The 23,972-nt window shown below is 48.2% G+C and overlaps 1 protein-coding gene across 19 annotated transcripts in view; it reads right to left on the bottom strand.

The window, feature by feature from the left end:
• The window catches only part of PCBP3 (poly(rC) binding protein 3), a 280,894-nt gene that overhangs the window by 113,021 nt on the left and 143,901 nt on the right, over window positions 1-23,972 (bottom strand). The window lies entirely within an intron of this gene.

Raw genomic sequence — 23,972 nt, 5'->3', positions numbered from 1 at the left:
ATTATCCAGGTAGGGCCAACTCTAATCACTTGAGTTCTTAAAAGTGGAGAATCTTTCCAAAGTGGGTCCTGTGGCTGACACAGGAGGTAGAGGAGGACTCAGGAGCAGAGGAACAAGAGCACTTTTAGAATCTGGAAAAGGCAAGGAGGGGAGTCCTCCCCGTGAGCCTCCAGAAGGGATGCAGCGCTGCTGTGGAGAGCCCAGTGGGCCTCCTGCTGTCGGGGTTCTCATCAGCAGAACTGAAAGGTGATGAGTTTGTGCTGTAAGCCATGGAGTCTGTGGTGATATTTGGAGGTGGCCATATGTAGCAAATGCAGCAGGAAATAACAAATAGAAATGGAGACTGATGAAAGCACAGTGAACAAACAGTAAACAAAATAAAGAAAAGAAGGTTAATATAAAAATACGAAAAAATGGAAAAACCCCTAGCCCAAGAGAAAAAGAAAACAAAATCACAAAAGATATGAAAGACAAGTTGTCAGTACTGACCTGCTAGATATTAAAATGATAATGTGAGATTACTATGATGAGCAACTTCACGCCAACATATGCATCAGTTTAGATGAAGTGGGGCCATTTTAGAACTATAACTTCCAAAATGTATATAAACTATAAAAGGAAATTTGAATATCTCTATATAAACCAAAAAATGAAATTTGTTGTCAAATACCTTCCCAACAAGAAGACTCAAGGCACCGGCAACTTCTGTCAAACACATAGAGACGTAACACCACCAATCTTACACAAGCCCTTTCAGAAAACAGGGGGCCGGGCGCGGTGGCTCAAGCCTGTAATCCCAGCACTTTGGGAGGCCGAGACAGGCGGATCACAAGGTCAGGAGATCGAGACCATCCTGGCTAACATGGTGAAACCCCGTCTCTACTAAAAATACAAGAAAATTAGCCGGGCGAGGTGGCGGGCGCCTGTAGTCCCAGCTACTCGGGAGGCCGAGGCAGAATGGCTGCGGAATCTGGGCGGAGATGGCGCCACTGCACTCCACCCTGGGCACAGAGCAAGACTCCACCCAAAAAAAAAAAAAAAAAAAAAGAAAACAGGGAAGAGGGAATAATTCCAAAGTCATTGCATAAACCAACCATAACTCTGAATTTAAAATCTGACACAGAGATGAGAAAAATGAAAATGTGTCCCATGGCCATAGCTATAAAAAATCACTACCAAAATATTAGCGAAAAAAATGCAAGAATTGGCTGGGCACAGGGCTCACGCCTATAATCCCAGCACTTTGGGAGACCGAGGTGGGAGGATCGCTTGAGCCCAGGAGTTTGAGACCAGCCTGAGAAACGTGGCAAAATCTCATCCCTATTTAAAAAAAAAAAAAAAAAAATTAGCCAGGCGTGATGGTGCACACCTGTAGTCCCAGCTACTCAGAAGGCTGGGGTGTGAAGACTGCTTGAGCACAGGAGGCTGAGACTGCCGTGAGCTGAGATTGTGCCACTACACTCCAGCCTGGGCCACAGAGCAAGACTCTGTCACACACACACACACACACACACACCCCAAGAATCGAATCACAACCAAGTAGGGTTTACACTAGGAATGCAAAATTGGTTATATATTGTAAAATCTGGCAATATGTAATTTGCCATACTAATATAAGGCAGTAAATTATTATTTCAATAGATGCAGAAAAATGCATTTGACAAAATTCAATACTGTGCATAAAACTTCACAATAAATCTTTTTTCTATTAGGCTAAAACTTGCTTTCCAGTGGCATCACCCTTATTACTGATGTGCTTGATCCTTCAGAGTTAACTGGTTAGAAACCCTGATATCATCTGCAAAACCCCTTGGCCAAGTAACATGGCATAATCCCAGGGGTGATGTCCCACCTTACCAGCGATCTCACCCACTCTCAAGAGGACGCGTGTATGCAAGGCTTGTACACCCGTGAGCAGAAGCCTTAGGAACCCCTAGAATTCTGCCCCCTCAAACCTCATCAGCTGGCTTCCTGTGGGAGATGCTGCAGGGAGGAGGCAGCAGGACAGAGGGCCCTCCCCCGACCCGGATCGCAGCATAGCAGCTGCTGGCATCTGCTGCGCTTAGCAGCTGCTGTAGTGGCAGTGGCAGGAGGGGAGCAGAGGCAGCTCCTTTTAGGAGAGTCAAGCCCTGCACAAATCAGATCCTTCACGTGGATCCAGAGCCAAGCACAATAGTGCTTCCAGCGCAGCAGCTGGCCCAGGCTGACAGGCCCAGCCCAGAACCACCAGCAACTCCAGCCCGAGTGAGCCCCTTCCTCCTCTTGCTGGCACACCCCCTCTTTATCTCCCATACTCCTCAGCCCTGCATCACCTTTCTAATCAACTCCCGGTACTCAACATGCTCTCTTTAAATGCCTGGAGTGGAAATGGTTTTCCTAACTGAACCCTGATGTATAGAGTCATCGAAATAAATTCTAGATAGATTAGAGATGGAAATGCAGAGAGATAATTACTACAATAAGTCATCCAATATTTATATAATTGTAAAATGATAAAGGCAGAAAATCACAAATGATAAGTGCTCTTAGAAATCTTTTTTTTTTTTTTTTTTTTTAATACTTTAAGTCCTGGGATACATGCGCAGAACATGCAGGTTTGTTACACAGGTATACACATGCCATGGTGGTGTGCTGTACCCATCAACCTGTCATCTACATTAGGTATTTCTCCTAATGCGAGAAATTCTCCCTTGCCTAGCCCCCCACCCCCTGACAGGCCCCAGTGTGTGATGTTCCCCTCCCTGTGTCCATGTGTTCTCATTGTTCAAATCCCACAATATGAGTGAGAACATGCTGTGTTTGGTTTTCTGTTCTTGTGTTAGTTTGCTGAGAATGATGATTTCCAGTTTCATCCATGTCCCTGCAAAGGACATGAACTCATCCTTTTTTATGCCTGCAGAGTATTCCATGGCGTATATGTGCCACATTTTCTTTATCCAGTCTGTCACTGGTGGACATTTGGGTTGGTTCCAAGTCTTTGCTATTGTGAACAGTGCTGCAATAAACATACGTGTGCATGTGTCTTTATAGTAGAATGATTTATAATCCTTTGGGTATATACTAAGTAATGGGATTGCTGGGTCAAATGGTATTTCTGGTTCTAGATCCTTGAGGAATCGCCATTCTGTCTTCCACAATGGTTGAACTAATTTACGCTCCCACCAACAGTGTAAAAGCGTTCCTATTTCTCCACATCCTCTCCAGCATCTGCGGTTTCCTGACTTTTTAGTGATCACCATTCTAACTGGTGTGAGATGGTATCTCATTGTGGCTTTGATTTGCATTTCTCTAATGACCAGTGATGATTAGCATTTTTTCACATTTGTTGGCCACATAAATGTCTTCTTTTGAGAAGTGACTGTTCATATCCTTTGCCAACTGTTTGATGGGTTGTTTTTTTTTCTTGTAAACTTGCTTAAGTTCCTTGTAGATTCTGGATATTAACCCTTTGTCAGAGGGATAGATTGCAAAAATTTTCTCCCACTATGTAGGTTGCTTGTTCACTCTGATGATAGTTTCTTTTGCTGTGCAGAAGCTCTTTAGTTTAATTAGATCCCATTTGTCAATTTTGGCTTTTGTTGCCATTGCTTTTGGTTTTAGTCATTAAGTCTTTGCCCATGCCTATGTCCTGAATGGTATTGCCTAGGTTTTCTTCTAGGATTTTTATGGTTTTAGGTCTTATATGTAAGTCTTTAATCCATCTTGAGTTAATTTTTGTGTAAGGTATAAGGAAGGGGTCCAGTTTCAGTTTTCCACAAATGGCTAGCCAGTTTTCCCAACACCGTTTATTAAATAGGGAATCCTTTCCCCATTGCTTTTGTCAGGTGTGTCAAAGATCAGATGGTTGTAGATGTGTGGCATTATATCGGAGGCCTCTGTTCTGTTCCATTGGTCTATATATCTGTTTTGGTACCAGGACCACGCTGTTTTGGTTACTGTAGCCTTGTAGCATAGTTTGAAGTCAGGTAGCATGAAGCCTCCAGGTTTGAGTTTTTCTGCTTAGAATTGTCTTGGCTACACATGCTCTTTTTTGGTTCCATATGAAATTTAAAGTAGTTTTTTCTAATTCTGTGAAGAAAGTCAATGGTAGCTTCATGGAGCTAGCATTGAATCTATAAATTACTTTGGGCAGTATGGCCATTTTCGTGATACCGATTCTTCCTAACCATGAGCATGGAATGTTTTTTTCCACTTATTTGTGTCCTCTTATTTCCTTGAGCAGTGATTTGTAGTTCTCCTTGAAGAGGTCCTTCACATCACACATAAGTTGTATTCCTAGGTATTTTATTTTCTTTGTAGCAACTGTGCATGGGAGTTTACTCATGATTTGGCTGTTCGTCTATTATTAGTGTAGAGGAATGCTTGTGGTTTTTGCACTTTGATTTTGTATCCTGAGACTTTGCTGAAGTTGCTTATCAGCTTAAGGAGATTTTGGGCTGAGATAATGGAATTTTCTAAATATACAATCACGTCGTCTGTAAACAGAGACAATTTGACTTCCTCTCTTCCTATTTGAATACCTTTCTTTCTTTCTCTTGCCTGATTGCCCTGGCTAGAACTTCCAATACTATGTTGAAGAGGAGTGGTGAGAGAGGGCATCCTTGTCTTGTGCCGGTTTTCAAAGGGAATGCTTCCAGCTTTTGCCCATTCACTATGATATTGGCTGTGGGTCTGTCATAAATAGCAGAAATCAGTTTGTTTGTTTTTTTAAGCTGACTTCCTTGAAAGGAAAATGGGCAATGCAACACAAATATAAAATGCATGAAAAGCCACAAGGGTTCTTCTAAATCCTGGAGTGTGCAGTGTCCACAGAGACTGGGTGCTGCGTACAGGAGCCAATGACAAGGCGCTCAGAGCATCTGATGAGAAAGAACAGGAGCGAGGCAGGGAGGCCAGCATCCGGAGAGAACAGAGCCCTGTGCCTCAGTGCTCTGGGTGAGGGGACCAGAAGTGGGATTCTGAATGCAGGCTGCTCCCTGACCCCAAGGAGATGTTCTGTGGGGTGTGGGGACTCTGCGGCCTGGGTCCCTGGCCCTTTGGGGTCTGCTTTGTGGAGGACTCTTCATCAGAGTGGCCCTGGCTGGTCCCCATGACTCAGCTCCTCATTCTAAAAAAGAGAGATGAAATACCCACCTTTCAAGGTTGTGAAAAGTACTCTGTAATTTGCAAAGTGCTATACAAATGAGAGAACTTCAAGCCTTATTTTCCCAGCATAATTCTAGAGTAAAAATAGGAGATAAGAAAAGGGGACAGAGAAAAGTAGGAGGAATGGCTTGGCCATATTTTTCTGAAGGCATCCAGGGCCACACAGAGCCAGGGCGCAGTTACGTGCTGGTGGATCCGAGAAGAAAGGAGGACTTGGCCCTGTACTCCAGGAAGAACACGTCTCCCGGCCCCACCTCCACTTCCCTTTCTGTGCAGTGAGGGGTAGCTGGCAGCAGCCCTCAGCTCGCATCCTACTCGAGTCTCTGCACGCACTCGGCTGAAGGGACGGAGAGGCCGCCATTCCAGCCAGCATGCAAGCACAGCCACTTATCCGCACCAAGCCTGCCACAAGGGCGATTCTGCGATTCTGCGATTCTGCAGCAGGGTGGCTGTGCTGGGGTCTTCCCCACTCTGTGCAGAGCTGCTGGTCCTCAGACACATCACATCTGCTCTCTGCCCAGTGAGAGCCCTGGAGGCAGCAATGACAGAGGCTGAAGAAAAAACATCCCCAACAACATGACATTCGTGTGGACTGCCCTCTCTAATGCTGAGACACAGCAGCACAGGGAGGCTCCTCCATCTTCTCATGCAATGGGAACCGCACAGACTCCTGGGTGGAGAGGCCTGGACTTCCCTGATGGCCTGCCCCTCAGCTCTGCTCTCGCCCTCCTTTCCTCAGGACCACCCGAGTGTGCAGGTGCTAGGAGGGGATGCCACCTTTGCCACCACAGAAAGATAGGAGCATGCCTGCAAGCTCAGGTGCAGGGACGAGCTGCCAGCAGGGACGAGCTGCCAGCAGCAATGGCTGGTCCTTCCAGCCACACCCTCACTGCGGAATGTGCTTGCCCCAACTGGCGACACAAAAGCAGACCGGAAGCATTATCTTCAAGGTCCCCTAACTTGATTTTAGGCGCCTGTGTGTGCTGTTCTGCCACACTGCCCACAAGGCCTCTGAGCAACTCGTCAGCACCAACCCAGGTGGCCCCACTCTGCTGGCGGGAACCTTGAGGCAGTGGATGAGGGAGGACATGGGGCTCCAGAAGGAAGGGCTGCCCGTGGCCACCTCCCCGAGGCCCAGTACACAGGGCAGGTGGGCAAGGGGGGTGCCAAATCCCTGCATGTTACCACTCACACCCACCCATAATCTATCTTCTAATTACTTTCCTCCCCTAGACACCACCTGGGGGATTCCCAGCTCCACCAAGCAAACCACCAGAGAGTCACACAGGAATGCCTCTTCCCGTAGAAGGTAGGCTTCCGGGGTACAGCCTTAGACCCTGCCATGGGGGCTAGGCCACAGGGGTGTGGCTGTGACGTAGTGCCTGGCTAGGAAGTGCCATATGTGGCAGCCATGGCCCAAGATGATGATGCCCAGGGTGGCACAGGCCTTCCCACACATGGCGTGGGGCCACAAGGCTCTCCCCACAGCAGGGCTGTGCCATCACCACGGGATCAGGCAGTCACAGCATCCAGGCAGTGGGAGGCCTTTATCTACGTCACCGACACCCTCCTGTGAGGCCCATTTCATAGAAGCACAGGGCCTGCCACAGCAGGGTTGGGATTTGAACCACACCCAGCTCTGAGCTGGTGAGCCTGACTCCCAGGAACATGGCCTGGCCTTCCTGTGCTGCCTCTCTCGGGGGCGATCCTTCCTTCCCACCCCTCCTGCTTGTGGTGGCAGCAGCAGAACTGGCCCAAGGTGAAAACTGTCATTCACACACAGGAGGTTTCAGAAGCCATCTTCATGTGGCTAAAACTGGCCAACACTGCAACCCAAGTGATTCCTGAAAGTCACTGTGATTTCGGGAGGCCGAATCCTGGCACGTGGCGACATCAGCAGGACAGCAGGCACCGGGCAAGCGGCAGTGCCTGGTGAGGACAGCAGAGCCTAGGCCACTGGCCAAGGGACACTCAGGGCTGCGGGGGTGCGGAATAAATACAAGTCTTTTACAAGCAAATGCACACACTTTCACCAAACATCTCCCCCAAGACTAGGATCTTCAGTAAGCTCCTCTGCTCATTTCCATGGTTTTCGGTTTTGCCAGTTAATCGTGCTGTTTCATGTGGTTTGATATTGTACATCACCTCAAAGCCTTTCAAAGAATAGGTGGAGTAAATCAATATAATCTACACGGATGGTGTGGGCGCTAGGATGCAACACATTTTATACCATTTTTATTAAGAATAAGTTACCAAGATGACAAGACATTATACCACGAATTCTAAAAACAGAATCCCTCCAAAGGAGTCCTGTGAACACGCCAGAGCCTGCAGCACAAAGCCCAGTGCACAGGAGGGAACCAACGTGTATGTGCCAAGCGAAACAGCAATGGGGTAAAAAACGCTACAGCCACATGGGCAGCAGAGAGGGAGGAGCGGCAGCGGGCACCTGTGGGCTGGGCCTCCTGTTCCAGGCAGACTGCCACCTCCCCTGGAGGCCCACAACGCCACAGATGAGGAAGAGGAGCACCACAGACGTCTCAAGGATGTTCACTGCCAGGACACCCCCAAGGCACCCGCACTAAGGTCTAGGCGTCCTTCATCTCAGCGAGGGCACAAGTGAGACACAGCGCAGGAACAACATTCACGGGAAGGTACTCCCCAGCAGGACCTGGGCCACCCTGAGGCAGACTCTGTGCAGGCTTCTGGGAGCAGCCATGGTGTCGTGGCACAGGGTCACCTCGCGAAGCCTGACTGTGGCAGCAAGGCCACGGGGACGCCATGCTTCAGGCTGTCGCCATCTGGGTCCCGGAGAAACTCAGGGGCCTCACGGAGCTGGGTTATCCCAGGTTCATGCCCGGGTTGGCAGTGCCCAGAGACCCTGGGGTGGCCATCAGAGCCAAGCACTGTGCAGGGCAGCTCAGCACACCTTCCTGCCCTCAGTGTCCTGTTTGCATTTAAACTTCATGGGAAAGCTCCCCGCACTGGCAGGATAAAACCACCGCGGCTTTTCCCGACCTAACAACAGACTGCAGGATTCTTGGAGAAAGGGTCATCCTTGGATGGAGAGGCCTGGACTTCCCCTCATGGCCCAGCCGCTAGCTCTGCTCTCGCCCTCCTTTCCTCAGGACCACCCCAGTGTGAGGTGCTAGGAGGGGGTGCCACCTTTGTCACCACAGAAAAGAAACAATAAAAACAATAAAAATGGCTGCTGTCATTGACCAAATCATTCTGAGGGGCGAAAGGTAAACAAAAGTCAATCTGCTTATTTTAAAGCATGGCCAGCTACATGTGCAAAAAACACACCAATACCCTTACATGGCCACCACCCACAGCAGAAACGTGGGCTCTGCCACTCAGACTGCAGCCTCTGCCTCTGCTGAGAAAGTGAGGAGGGGACGCACCCACACAGCTGCAGGCACACCAGGCTGGAGGCAGAGACGGGCTGTTTTCTGAAGTGGTTCTGTGACAGATTTCCAAAGAACAGATGAAGTTAAAGAATCAGAACCAGTGTTTGCACAACTAAACAACTTTTGTTTTCAAATTATGACTGTGCAATGCAGACGGGAAATGTTACTTTATTGAAAACAAGAAAAATCATTAAAAAGAACTCATAGAGATTCAACAGTAAATATATAAGTATCAATGAAAAATGCACCAAGACCTAGTGAGTCCTTCATACACGACAAGGGTTAAAAGCTTTTTCCTCTGCGGCCTGCGTGTGGTTTCCCTGGGGTTAGCCCTGCTCAGGGCCCTCGGGACCCTTCCCGTCCCTGCCTCCTCCCAGCACCAGCCCTGGAGGCCCTGCCTGGGGTCCTCAGGGTCGGATGCCCTTCCTGCTCCTGCCTCCCTCAGGACCTCTCCTCCCCCTGAAGGAGAGGAATAGCCCAAACACACAATCTGATCTCCTGCCCTGCTTAGGGCCCCACCATCGTCCTGAGCCTGGTCCTCCTCCTCCCTCAGCCCGTCCCCATCTCTCATGTCTCCTAGGGGCTCCTGTCCCTTCTCCAGCACAGCTCGCTCTTGCTCTCAGAGCCCTCTCTGCACAGCCTTCTGGGCCACGTGCCCTGACACTCACACCACCTTGGGCAGCCCAGGTGGCCGAGTATCTCCACAGGACAATGTAGGCACTCAGTAAGTACAACTGTTTTTAATGAACAACAAGCTAAGAAGAGGCGAGTGAAGGGAGGTGATGCCATCAGGGCTGTCTTGAAAGATCATCCTGACCATGGAAGACAGGACGCTTCAGGAACACAGCAAGGGGTGGTGCTGACGCAGGGGCCGGATGGCTGGCTCACCTCCAGCCCCAGCACCCAGCTGCGAGCCTCTGCACCCAGCCACGGCCACCCCACTTGCATGACAGGGCAGAAACAGCGCCCAGCTACAGAGCCACTACCAGGAGAACGTGGGCAGAAAGTTCACACTGGGTCAAGGCCTCTGCCCAGGATGGCATCCAAGGGGTCTGAGGGTAAAGGAGGGAGCCCCTCTAGCCACCCAGCCCAGAAGTCACTGCTGAATCACGACAATGCCTTCAAGGAAGAGGAGGGGAGACCCTGAGAGCCACAGAGGGACAGTCAGTGTCACAGGACAACAGACTAGTTCCACAGATGATGCTGAGATGTTCGGGAGGGATCACAAACATGATTAACCTGCAGAATCTGATGAAACTGAGTAGATCATGGGGAATAATCATATGGGTTTGGATCTCCACATACTGTTTTTCTGTTTCCACACTGGACTATTTAACGTTGCCTCGCATGCACAAGCCAAATACTTGCTAATGCAACAAATTAGCAAATGCAGTGATAGGCTCTGAACAGCACATACTGCCTAGAATTCCTTCCAAAGAAAACTGCAGCTAAAGGCAGAACATGAGCAAAAGGCATATAAGCAGAGTGCATCCAGGAGGGTCTACTGAACCAAGTGTGTGACAGTAAGTGTGGCTGTGAAGGCGGGTCAGTGACCAGCACCTGGCCGGACGCTGTGGGCATGGCATGGCGGCCCCCCTCTGAAACCCATGTCAAGAAGAGCAAATGTACCAAGGCCATGGAACCTGGGTGTGTCTGTGGCCCTGTCCCTGTGTCTGCCTCCGCTGCCACCATCTGCTCCCCTGCAGCTCCTTGTGCGCCCAGGGGCACTGCAGTCAGCAGGGAGGGGCCAGCTCACACACTGGCTGTCTTGTAGGACGTGGGTAGATAAGGGCAGGATTCGGAGAGACTGGCCACCGGTGCTGTGAGTGGGGACAGAGAAGCAGCTAAGGCAAGGCTAGCGGCCAGGGTCCCCACAAGGCTGGCCATCAACACTCCAGGGTCATCACAACACCCCCATCCACACGGGGATGTGGATGTGACCTTCTCCCGCAGGACGCAGGGGCAGTGAGAGCCAGGCTGGGGGTGCTGCAGGTGGCATGACAGGAAGATGGGTGAGTGGGGAAGTCACAGGTGATAGAACGACAGCTGGTGCCATTGTCAGAGTTGGAGAGTGGCCACAGCAGAGAACGTTCCAGGGTCAGAGCAAGTGGGCATGCTGGCAAGAACGGGTGGCCATGCACAACGGGCAACAAGTCCTGGAGGAGGAGGCGGGAACCCCATGCTCGGGTGCCCCATCTCCTGGGAGGATGCAGTGCTGGGAGCAGAAGTCAAGTCAGTCATTGGGCAGCAGGACCACACAAATGAGGTCAGGGAAAGACATCCTCCTCCTGGGCTGTGGCCTAGGTGCAGTGAGGCACACGGCCCAGGTGGGAAGGCCACCTCACCCAGGCTCAGGAGGGCACAGGTTTGTACCAGGCTGCATGTGGTACTTGGCCCAAGGGCCCAGCACGAAGGGGTGGCAGGTGACCAGGGCAGGCAGCTGAGAGCAGAGGGCAGGGCAGGAGGCATCAGCAAGGCTGGTGGTGTTGGGTGGGTTAGAGGAATTGCAGGGAGGGGGCCTCAGGGTCAGGTCAGGCACACACCTAGGGACGCCCAGGACACGCCTGTTTGGAGCCAGTTGGGCCCAGAGCTTGGTGCTGGTAAAGAGGCTCTCTATTTACCCTCAGGTTCCAAGGTCTCTTCCTTTGTCTACAAAGGCAACATCATCTGCACTTCACAGAAGCCCTGGCTCGGGGTGCACAGGCTTGCTTCCACATCCTGCTGGACTGTGTGAGGGGCAGCCCCAATCTGGACCTGCTATCTCTGTGCGTGGATCTGCCAGGAGCCTCTGGCTTGGCCCGGCGCTCCCAAGAAAAAGCTGCAAGAAAGGAGCGGCTGCCTGGCTCCTCGGCCTGCGCCTTGGGAAGGCCCCACCTGCAGCCATTACTCTCCGCTCCTGCAGCCTCCTCCAAAAAGACAGCTGCACTGAAGCCAGGCCACGGTTCATGGAGAGAGAGTAGCACAAGAACCATCGCTGGGTGGTTCTCACAGCGAGAGAACAAGCTGTGGGCAGAGGGCCGGGGAGCTGAGAGGACCCTCTCCAACAGCTGCCCAAGTCACCAGCAACCAGGCATTGGAGAGCCCGACGCCAACCTGGTGAAGCTAGCACAGCCTCTGTTTCCACACTGGACTACTTAATGTTGTCTCGCATGCACAAGCCAAATACTTGCTAATGCAACAAATTAGCAAATGCAGTGATAGGCTCAGCCACAGGGACATCACCTCAAGAGGCTGCTTGTTCTCGCTCATTATTTATTTCTTAATCATATTCTGAGGCATTAATTTTGTTGTAATTAAAATTCCAGTTTGAGAAAAGCATTTGAGAAACTAAAACAAAGCCCAGTTCCCAGCATCCCAGGCTCTGGGTGGCCCCTCAGGACCAGGCACAGACACCTTGGCCTGGCCGCCCAGGTGGGGTCTCAGCATCATCTGCCAAAGTCTCGCAGAAGATCTGTTCTGAGGAGAAGGCTGAAGAATTCATTCTGCAGCCCTACTCCCTTATCCAAGGGGGTACGTTCCAAGACTCCTAGTGGCTGCCTGGAACCAGGGACTATACCAACCCCTGTTATAAACTGTCCTATGATAAATTTTAATGTATAAATTAGGTACAGAAGGAGATTAACAATAATAAAACAGAACAATTTTATCAATATGCCACAATAAAAGTTATGTAAATATGGTCTCTCTCTTAAGATATCTCACTATACTGTACCATGGGTGACTGAAATCACAGAAAGTGAAACTGTGGACAAAGAGGGACTACTGTACTCATTGGACAACTTGTTACTGTGATATAATTTCAAACCTTGAAAAAAGTGTATGAGTATTACAAAGAATGTCTACATATCCTTTACCTCATTTATCCAATTACTTACATTCCAGCCCAACTGTGTGTCATGAATTCGTCCATGCACGCATTCACTCTCTCTACAGATCCATGCATTCATCCATGTATGCATCCATTCACTCTCTCTATGGATCCATGCATTCATCCATCCATGCATTCACTCTCTATGGATCCATGCATCTGTCCATCCATGCATTCACTCTGTGGATCCATGCATTCATCCATGTCAACAATTCACTCCTCTCCTACAGATCCATGCATTTTTCATTCCATTATCTCTACAAATCTATGCATTCATCCAGTTCACACACATTCTCTATGATCCATGCATTCCATCCATCCATTCCATGGATCCATCCATCCATTCCACTCTCTATGAATCCATCCATCCATATTCCATTCCATTTCCTCCATTCCATTCCATTCCATCCATTCCACTCTTCATTCCATCCATCCATATTCCACTCTGTGTCAGATCCATTCATCCATCCATTCACTCTCTTGATCCATGCATCTGTCCATCCATGCATTCACTCTATGAGATCCATGCATCTAATATCCATGCATTCATTGATGGATCCATTACATTCATCAATGTCACATTCCTCTCTATGAATCCATTACATCTCCCATCCATGCATTCCCCACCCATCCTTCCATTCCATTCCATGAATCCATCCATCCTTCCATCCATCCATGCCAGATCCATCCATGAATCCACTTCCATCTATCCCTATTCCGTCCATCCATCCTTCCTTTCGTCCTTTCCATTCCATCCAGCCACATTCACTCTCATAAGATGCCATCATCCATCCATACATTCACTCTCTATGGATCCATGCATTCCATCCATCCATGCATTCCACTCTCTCTATGGATCCATGCCTCCATCCATCCATGCATTCAGTCATGGATCCATGCGACATCCATATGCATTCCACTCTCTCTACAGATCCATGCATTTCTCCATGCATGCATTCCCATTCTCTCTATAAATCTATGCATTCCATTCCACGTCCATCTCCTGTGAATTCATGCATTCATCCATCCATGCATTCACTCTGTTGATGGATCCATGCATTCATCGTCCATCCATGCGTTCACTCTCTGTAAGGATCCATGCATCTGTCCATCCATGCATTCAGTTTCAATGGATCCATGCACTCGTCCATCAATGCATTCACTCTCTCTATGGATCCATGCATTCATTCATCCATGCATTCACTCTCTCTGTGGATCTATGCACTCGTCTATCCATGCATTCACTTTTTGTGGATCCATGAACTCATCTATCCAGTCTATTCCTGTATTCACTCTCTCTATGGATCCATGCACTCATCCATCCATGCATTCACTCTCTCTATGGATCCATGAACTCGTCTATCCATGCATTCACTCTCTCTATGGATCCATGCATTCATCCATCATGCATTCACTCTCTATGGATCCATGCACTCGTACATCCATGCATTCACTCTCTATGGATCCATGCACTCGTACATCCATGCATTCACTCTGTGGATCCATGCATTCATCCATGTATGCATTCACTCTCTCTACAGATCCATGCATTTCTCCATGCATGCATTCATTCTCTCTACAAATCTATGCATTCATCCATTCACACATTCTCTCTATGGATCCATGCATTCATCCATCCATGCATTCACTCTGTTGATGGATCCATGCATCTGTCCATCCATGCATTCACTCTCTATGGATCCATGCATCTGTCCATCCATGCATTCACTCTCTCTAAGGATCCATGTATCTGTCTATCCATGCACTCAGTCTCAACGGATCCATGCACTCGTCCATTGATGCATTCACTCTCTCTATGGATCCATGCATTCTTCCATCCATGCATTCCCTCTCTCTAAGGATCCATGCATTCACTCTCTCTATGGATAAATGCACTCATCCATCCATGCATTCACTCTCTATGGATCCATGCACTCATCTATCCATGCATTCACTCTCTATGGATCCATGCATTTGTCCATCCATGCATTCACTCTCTGTGGATCCATGCACTCATCTATCCATGCATTCACTCTCGGTGGATCCATGAACTCATCTATCCAGTCTATCTATGCATTCACTCTCTCTATGGATCCATGCACTCGTCCATCCATGCATTCTCTCTCTATGGATCCATGTACTTGTCCATCCATGCATTCACCCTCTGTGGATCCATGCACTCGTCCATCCATGCATTTACTCTCTATATGGATCCATGCACTCATCCATCCATGCATTCACTCTATGGATCAATGCATTCATCCATGTACGCATTCACTCTCTGTGGATCCATGCATTCATCCATCCATGCATTCACTCTATGGATCCATGCACTCGTCCATCCATGCATTCACTCTCTCTACGGATCCATGCACTCGTCTATCCATGCATTCACTCTCTGTGGATCCATGAACTCGTCTATCCAGTCTATCCATGCATTCACTCTCTCCATGGATCCATAAACTCGTCCATCCATGCATTCACTCTCTGTGGATCCATGCACTCATCCATCCATGCATTCACTCTCTCTATGGATCCATGCACTCATCTATCCATGCATTCACTCTATGGATCCATGCACTCGTCCATCCATGCATTCACTCTCTCTACGGATCCATGCACTCGTCTATCCATGCATTCACTCTCTGTGGATCCATGAACTCGTCTATCCAGTCTATCCATGCATTCACTCTCTCTATGGATCCATAAACTCGTCCATCCATGCATTCACTCTCTGTGGATCCATGCACTCATTCATCCATGCATTCACTCGTCCATCCATGCATTCACTCTCTCTATGGATCCATGCACTCGTCCATCCAAGCATTCACTCTCTCTACAGATCTATGCACTCATCCATCCATGCATTCACTCTATGGATCCATGCACTCGTCCATCCATGCATTCACTCTCTCTATGGATCCATGCACTCATCCACCCATGCATTCACTCTCTCTATGGATCCATGCACTTGTCCATCCATGCATTTACTCTATGGATCCATGCACTCGTCCATCCGTGCATTCACTCTCTTTACAGATCCATGCACTCATCCATCCATGCATTCACTCTCTGTGGATCCATGCACTCGTCCATCCATGCATTCACTCTCTCTATGGATCCATGCACTTGTCTATCCATGTATTCACTTCCTGTGGATCAATGCATTCATCCATCCATGCATTCACTCTCTGTGGATCCATGCATTCGCCCATCCATGCACACATTCACTTTCTCTATGGATCCATGCATCCATCCATCCATGCATTCACATTCACTTTCTCTACAGATCCATGCATCTGTCCATCCACATATTCACTCTCTCTGTAGGCCCACACCATCTGAGAGTGTTTACCAGACACCATACTCTTTCACCCCAAATACTGTACCATGTGTTTCCCCAAAACAACGTACAGATAACCACAGTACAATGATCAAAATCAGAACATGAGCACTGAGCCGGTACTATCACCTAATTCTCTGCTGATTCTCCATGCTCTGTCCCCAGACACATTACAAATTCATTGATTAAGCCCTCATATTTAAACTTTACATAAAAATAACACAAGAGGGCCTTCAAGAGCTATGTAATTAGAAATGCTATTATAAATCATGCTTCCATTCTAAGAGGTTTGGGAAACAAATTTCACGCAATTCAAACCCCATATAAAGTTTTTTAAAAGACAAAAGAAAATAAGAAACTAAGTATCATCTTTACTGACAATAAACACACTATAAAAACATGCTAACGAAAAACACAAAAACCATAATCTAGTATTTTTTAATAGGCTAAAAGGCATTTATGGTGCAAAAGGTGAAAAAATACAAATCAGAATTAGAAAAACTAAAAAACTGAGGTCACAGAACTACAAAATACGTGGGACTAGAAAGAAAAATATTTAAAAAATAAAGATGAAATCAGAAGACACAAAAAGACCAAATAAACACAACAGACAAAAAATAGAAAACTTTAAAAATTTTTTTAAAAACCAATGAAAAGAATTCAAGAGAAGTGATACACACAGAAGACAGACAAGGAAGTGCAAATACATGTGAACAGCATCCCAAAGAGGAAACTGAGGCAGGAGACACAGCAAAATCTCCCAACCAAATTGTAAAAAGCTCTTCCTAAATGAAAATAAAAATAGTTAAAACTAAGTGCAGGTTGGATTTAATTCTCTAACACTTTACTTATGATTGCACATCTGTTTCCTGAGGGTACAGTTACCTATACATTTTTTTTTTTTAAACAATTCTTGCACAATTTCTACATGACAATATTGCTGAGCTCATCAGACAATCTGGAGAACTTTTGTTGTTTCTTTACTCCAGGATGGTTTACAGACCTCACACATCACCCTTTCTTTGGGACACGCTGAAACGCACCTGCAGAGGGGATCATCAGGTGGTGTGAGTGCAGCCCTCTGAATGGCGTTTTCAGTCACTCTCACAATTACAGGTGTTTTCAGACTTGTCACATACATTGAGGCAGTTTTGCTGATTTACATCTTTGTAGAAAACTGTTCACTTAGATTTCCAAATTTCTTTGCACAGAGGCTGTAAACAGCAGTCTCTGAGAGTGTTAACAGCTTCCTACATGCAGTGCTATTTTCCTGTTTCCCAAGTTTTAAGGTTTTACACCTTCTCTTTCTTGATCAAAGTGGCTAATAGTTTAAGTATTTTATTGATTCTTTTTCAGAATTTATTGCACCAAGCAATAAGTTTCCATGCTCTACCGTATTAACCTCTACTTTTATCTTCATTCATTTTTCCTACTTTGTCTCGAACTGGTTTTAAGTCTTTCTCTAATCTTTAGAGTCACATGGCCAGTTCATTCATTGTAAACGTTTCTGGTTTTTCAACATTTTCTTCTGAGAATTGCTTTTGTGACATCCCTCATGTTTGACATGCAATGTTCTCTCATTTTCATTACTTTTTAAACAGTATGCTTTATTTAAAGGCATTCCAAAATTCCCAAGTATATAATGACGTCTGGGTTATTTTTGGCTATCATTTTGTGGTTTTTTTTTTCATTTTTACTGTACTTTATGATTTCCGCTTTTGAAAATTAAGATTTTCTATAAAATCGAATACATGGCAGAGATATTTGTGAATGGTCCTGGAGGGACAGAGAAGGTAAAGAAAAAAAGAAAAGAAAAGAAAGCAAAAAAAAGAAAAAAGAAGACAAGCGTCCTCTGTGTCCCCTTCCAAAAAGAGAGTAGGTTACAAACGTTCTTCAAATTTCTCGTAAACATACGGACATTCTGGTCCCCTTGATTTGTCAATTGAAATTTCCCATTATGGTACTGAATTAATCCATCTCTTATTCTTAGAATTTCTTCCCACAGGCCGGGCGTGGTGGCTCACGCCTGTAATCCCAGCATTTTGGGAGGCCGAGGCGGGCGGATCACGAGGTCAGGAGATCGAGACCATCCTGGCTAACACGGTGAAACTCTGTCTCTACTAAAAAAAAATACAAAAAATTAGCCGGGCGTGGCGGTAGGCGCCTATAGTCCCAGCTACTCGGGAGGCTGAGGCAGGAGAATGGTGTGAACCTGGGAGGCGGAGCTTGCAGTGAGCTGAGATCCGGCCACCGCACGCCAGCCTGGGCGACAGAGCGAGACTCCGTCTCAAAAAAAAAAAAAAAAAAAAAAAAAAAAAAGAATTTCTTCCTACATAAATTTCACAGCTATGTAATTATGTACATAAAAGTTCACGATGATCGTATTTTCTTAGAGGATTATAACTTACCAACATGAAGTATCTTTGTCCCACTTAATGCCTTTCATCTTTTTCATGAAAATGTCGTTGCTGGTCTGCTTTCTAGTGGCTGGCATTGCTCAGTGCCCTTCCCATTAACAAATTCTCTGTTTCTGACTCTTTTTTTTTTTTTTTTGGATGGTCTTGATCCATCCAAAAGATCCAAGCCAGGATGGTCTTGATCTTCTGACCTCGTGATCCGCCCGCCTCAGCCTCCCAAAGCACTGGGATTATAGGCGTCAGCTACCACACCTGACCTCTGGGTCATTTTTAAGACAATCTGAGGTCTGCCTCTTAGTAGAGAAATCTAACCCTGTATTTGAATTAATGTCTACATAATGTCTTGCCTTATATATTTTCTATGATTTCAAATGTTTTCCCTTCTACTACACCTTTTGGTGAACTGATGAGGTTTTCTTTGTTCTGAAATTTTTCCTGTTCAAGATGTGAAGTCATGCATCCGTCCCTGTTCCTCGGGGGGCTCCTATTTACTTATGTATGTTTAGAGACGGGGTCTCGCTCTGTCACCTGGGCCGGAGTGCAGAGGCACAGTCATGGCTTGCTACACCTCAAACTCCTAGACTCAAGCGATAATCCCACCTCAGCCTCTGGAGGAGCTGGGACCACATGCATGCACCACTACACCCAGCTAACTTGTAAATTTTCTGTAGAGCCAGGGTTCCTTGTAAATCATTTAGTCGTTCCTTGTAAATCATTAATCCATTTAAGCCTTCATTTCTACACTATGGAGGAGACTAGCATCTATAAATTCCCCCTGAAAAAAAAAAACAAAACCCTGAAGTTTAGTAAGCTTTCATTTTTCTCCTTCTCATCATTATATATAGATACATATACTTGAGATTTTGATTTCAAATAGTATTTTAATTTGCATACCAATATACACCAACAGTGATTTAGACTAGTACGTATTACTCTGGATACTTTCCTCACCATTATTTGTGGAATCAAAACTTGTTTTCTTTCATAGATAGTTGTCTTTTTCTTAGTTTTGTCAGGGTATTAGGGATAAGGCTGGTAACCTCTGAGTCCTTCACTATCTGAAGGCACTTTTCCTTTGCCCTTCAATTTGAATTCTAGTCTGTCTGTGTCTAAAATTCCAGGTTTGAAATCATTTTCCCGAGTATTTTGAAGATACTGTTCCAATTAAATCTAGAGTACAATTTCTCATTGAGAAGCCTGATGCCAATCACCAGCCAGAGCTTTGTAGAGGCTATTGCCTCCCGTCTCCTCCTGCAGAGCCCCTGTGGAGTCTCTGCTGTCCACAGTATCTGGAACTCCGAACTCGGTCCTCACAGGTCCTGGCAGCCGTGTTTTCCCCATGCCCACTCAACACTGGTCAGTCCTGTGATGCGCTCTGTGCTCGGGGAGATGATCTTCTAGGATGTCTCCATCGTCTTCCCCTCAATCTTCTCTCTTTCCTGGTCCTCAGACTCCTGTTAAACAGAATATGGAGCTTCTCAGTATCGCACTCAGCCTCAGCTTTTCCTCTCGCTCTCCTCGCCTGTCAGTCCTGGAGCTCTGCATCAGCGAGTCCTGGACTCGCTGGTCCTCAGTCTGCGCTCGGGAATAGCTCTCGGTCTTTGACGTCTTGAGTGCAGTAACAGCTCTGGGTCTGCGTTCTCAATAGTCCGTGGCTAGTCACTCTTCATGCTGCCTTCTGTGAGTCCTGCCTTCCTGGCTGTGCCATTTTGACCGTCCACTCTTCAAGGCCTTTGGTGCTCCCTTTGAAGGAGCCGTGTGTCTGACCTAGTCTCCATCCTGAAGGCGGCCCCATGTCTTCTTTCTGCCGTGCTCACTGCTGCTTTCTCCTGCTGCCAGTTTCCCTCCAGCGTGCTGTGGTTCCCAGCTTGTCGGCAGTTTTGCTTTGGAGAGGCTTGGTTTGCTCATCCTGGATACTGTTCCTGTCAACTTTCGTCAGCCTCGGGTATTGCAGCGGGGAGAGGGAGGGGTGTCGTTGGACTGCATGTGACAATCTTTAGTCTCCTGGAATTGGCTCCCTGTCCCTCTCTGAAGTTGGTTGCTGGCCCCAACACACCTTCTGACTGCCTGGGCCCAAAGTCGGGGGGTTTGAGGGGGATACTTGACTCTGCTCCTCTGAGTTAGTGCTGCCAGCCAACCCTCTCCAACTCCCTGAGTCCACTAATCTGAGCTGAGTGTCCTAACTTCCACTCTTCTCTGCGTGTCTTCTGTGGTGTTTTGATTCCACAAACATTGCCTATTTCTATCTTTTTTTTTTTTTTTTTTTTTTTTTGAGATGGAGTTTCGCTCTGTCGCCCAGGCTGTACTGCAGTGGCCGGATCTCAGCTCACTGCAAGCTCCGCCTTTCGGGTTCACACCATTCTCTTGCCTCAGCCTCCCGAGTAGCTGGGACTACAGGTGCCGCCACCTCGCCCGGCTAGTTTTTTGTATTTTTTTAGTAGAGACGGGGTTTCACCGGGTTAGCCAGGATGGTCTCGATCTCCTGACCTTGTGATCCGCCCGTCTCGGCCTCCCAAAGTGCTGGGATTACAGGCTTGAGCCACCGCACCCGGCCGCCTGTTTCTATCTCTTAATAATCAATCAAGACATCTGGTCCTCTGACTGCAGTCATCCCTGTCTCCTAGAACATCATGAATTTCTGTTGTTGCTGGTGTTTTAAAATTTCTGTCTTTTCTAGAGATTCTGGTTCAGGGTGTCAGTAGATTACTGTTACTCTGGTGACCATCCTGTTACAATCACCAGAAGACCAACTTGTGCTGTCTTTTTTAAAAAAGAAAACTCTATTTAGGTTTTCTTTCCACAGACAATAGATAAGCTAACCTCTTATCCCAGAGGGGCTTCCTGGGAGGGCCCCCACCTTCTCTGCACCTTCATCACTGCCAGACGCTGGCCTCGGTGGGCCAGCTGGACCCTCCACTGAGTCCGCCCCTCCTGGCATCCCAAGGCTGCCCCAGCGGTTCTCCTGCCCTTGCTGCAGCTCTGTGGGTTGCTGCAACCGGCACAGAAACAAGCTACTGTTTCTCCCACTTTCAAATAAAGGCTGGAAACATAATTTTTAAAGTTCTGGTTGGTAAGATTAACCTCAACACAGTAGTCTGGAGCCCCGGGCCTGGCCTCCAACTGCTTCACAGCCTGGCGCTGGGAAGGGTGGCCCTGCAGTTGCCTGGGCCAGGTAGGCTTGGAGTCAGCTTGCCTGAGGTCCCAGCACAGAGAAGACGGGAGAAGCAGGACTCACACCCAAGCGACTGAAGCAAGGAAAGGAAAGGCTGTCAGCCTGAGGGCGGGCACTGCCCTAGGATGGGGACTGGGCATGAGGCTCCTGAGTGCAGCCCAGCGCTGGAAATGAACTGCATCCTCGCTTTCAGGAGCAGGACCTAACTATGTAGTTGCTTTATGTTTATTTAAGCCTTACCCTGCAATTTCTCTGTTGTCTGTAATTACCCTGAGCCACGACCTAACACTTGCTGTGCAGTTAGTCAAGCGGTTGACAGTTACCAAGGAAACCAAGTAGTACTATTCTCTAAGTTGAAGAGGTAGTTGTATTTTAAAAATTTTTCTTAGTTGTATTCTACTTTGATAGAGATTGACTTATGATTGCCACCAACTGGAAAAAGAAAGTTGTTGGCGGCCACATGCCTTCCAGCTGTTGCACACCTCCCTCCCGAGCTTCTCTCCTTCCCTAGCCCAGATCATGCCGCGAGATGATTGTCTCCTCTCTGCCTTCGTATCTGGCTCCCCGCTTGCTTCCTTGTCCTTGCTTGACAAAAGTCACACCCTATTAAAGTCTCACTCTCTGCCAATTCCGTGCCTAGCCTCTGGAGCTGCACACAACTGGAGGAGAACACAAACGGTTCAGTGTACGCCAGACCAGACCACAGGAAGGCCACACACACCAGTGACAACACCCACTTCCTGGCCTGGCCATGCTCCCAGCCTTCCAAATTCTACTGCATGCACCTGACACTGAACCATATGAAACTGCCTTTTATCATACATCAAAAACATATAAATATGCATATCTCATACCGATTCCTGTCTTCAAACCTCCCCCTTCCCATGCTGGGCTGACGACCAACACAGCCTTGTTGTGAGGGGCTTCCTGGGATGGACCCCACCATCTCTGCACCTTCACCACTCCAAGATGCTGGCCTCGGTGGGTTGGCCAGCCCCTCTACTGAGCCCACCCCCGTCCTGGGCATCCCAAGGCTGCCCCAGTGGTTCTCCTGCCCTTGGGAGAGCTCTGCTGGTTGCTGTGACCTGCACAGAAACAACCTACTGTTTCTTCCACTCTCAAATAAAACTGTGGCTTCCTTTTCCCCTACTACTCTCTTTTCCTTTGTAGTAAAACTCTTCAAAACTCCACCTTGCTGCCCCAGCCCTTCTGCTGTCCTTCTCCGTCTCCAGAGCACCCCGCTTTTGCTTTTGTTGCCTGCCAAGTCTAAAACTGCTCAAGACCCCCAAGGACCTGCGTGAGCACTGGTGTCTCATTCCTGGCTCTCCCCTTACCCGACCTGTCCCCAGGATTGAGACTCTCTGTCCTCTGTGATGAGGCAATGCCCTCAGCTTTTGCGTCTCCTGGGTCCCTCGCTGGTCCCTTAGGCTCAGACTCTGCTTGTTCCTCTGGTGCATCCCAGCCTGCCAAGGGAGGGGTGCCCCAGGCCTCGGTCCTCGCTCCTCTTCTCTCCGCAGATGGCCCCTGGACCACCCATGCCATTTCCCGGCATAAAACATCATGGAAGGACCAATCAGGCACAAGTCCACCTCTCCTGCGTCTCTCTATCCAACTGTGTGCTCACTGCTCTGCCTGAATGGCACAGCGCCTCACCTTGGCTGCCTTCGTCGCAAGTGCTGGACACAACTCCGTCCCTCCTGCTAATCGGGCCTAGAGCCCCGCAGTCACCTCAACTCCCTCGTCCCACAGGTCACTTCCACTCCGTTTGAAGGTCCTACCTGCAAACTGATCCCGAATCTGACCCTCTCATGGTGTCCTTGGGACCACCTCTCACCTGGGTCCAGGTAGAGCCTCCTCGCTGGTCTCTGCTTCCCCGCTGGATCCCCTGAGAGACTATTCTTTTTTGTTTTGTTTTTTTTTTGAGACGGAGTCTTGCTCAGTCACCCAGGCTGGAGTGCAGTGGCCGGATCTCAGCTCACCGCAAGCTCCGCCTCCCGGGTTCACGCCATTCTCCTGCCTCAGTCTCCCGAGTAGCTGGGACTACAGGCGCCTGCTACCACACCTGGCTACATTTTTTGTATTTTTAGTAGAGACAGGGTTTCACTGTGTTAGCCAGGATGGTCTCAATCTCCTGACCTCGTGATCTACCTGTGTTGGCCTCCCAAAGTGCTGGGATTACAGGCATGAGCCACCGCGCCTGGCCGACAGACTACTCTTTACCCAGACACCAGAGCAATTTGGCGAGAACCTAACTCGGCTCAGGTCCCTCCCCTGCTCAAGACAAGAAGCAATGGCTCCCACTCAGAGCAAAAGCTCTTAGGACGCCAGGGGGCCACAAATGACCTGCTCTTCACCTCCTGGAACTCATCCCCTGAAGCTCTTCTCGTCCTTACTCGCTCTACTCCCGCCACACTGGCCCCGGGTTGTTCTCCACCTTAAAGCCTTCATGCTGGGGGCTCCTCTGCCCAGACTGCTCCTCATCCATGGCTCACACCCTCATCTTTCCTTTAACATCACCTTCTCAATGAAGCCAACCCTGACGGCCCTATTGAACACTGGCAACCCCCAACTGCATGTATGCATGCACACACGTGTACACATACACACATGAAAAGAC

This window comes from Papio anubis, chromosome 4, assembly GCF_008728515.1.
Source record: "Papio anubis isolate 15944 chromosome 4, Panubis1.0, whole genome shotgun sequence".
NCBI classification, from domain to species: domain Eukaryota; kingdom Metazoa; phylum Chordata; class Mammalia; order Primates; family Cercopithecidae; genus Papio; species Papio anubis.
This window is presented reverse-complemented; position numbering and strand designations above follow the sequence as displayed.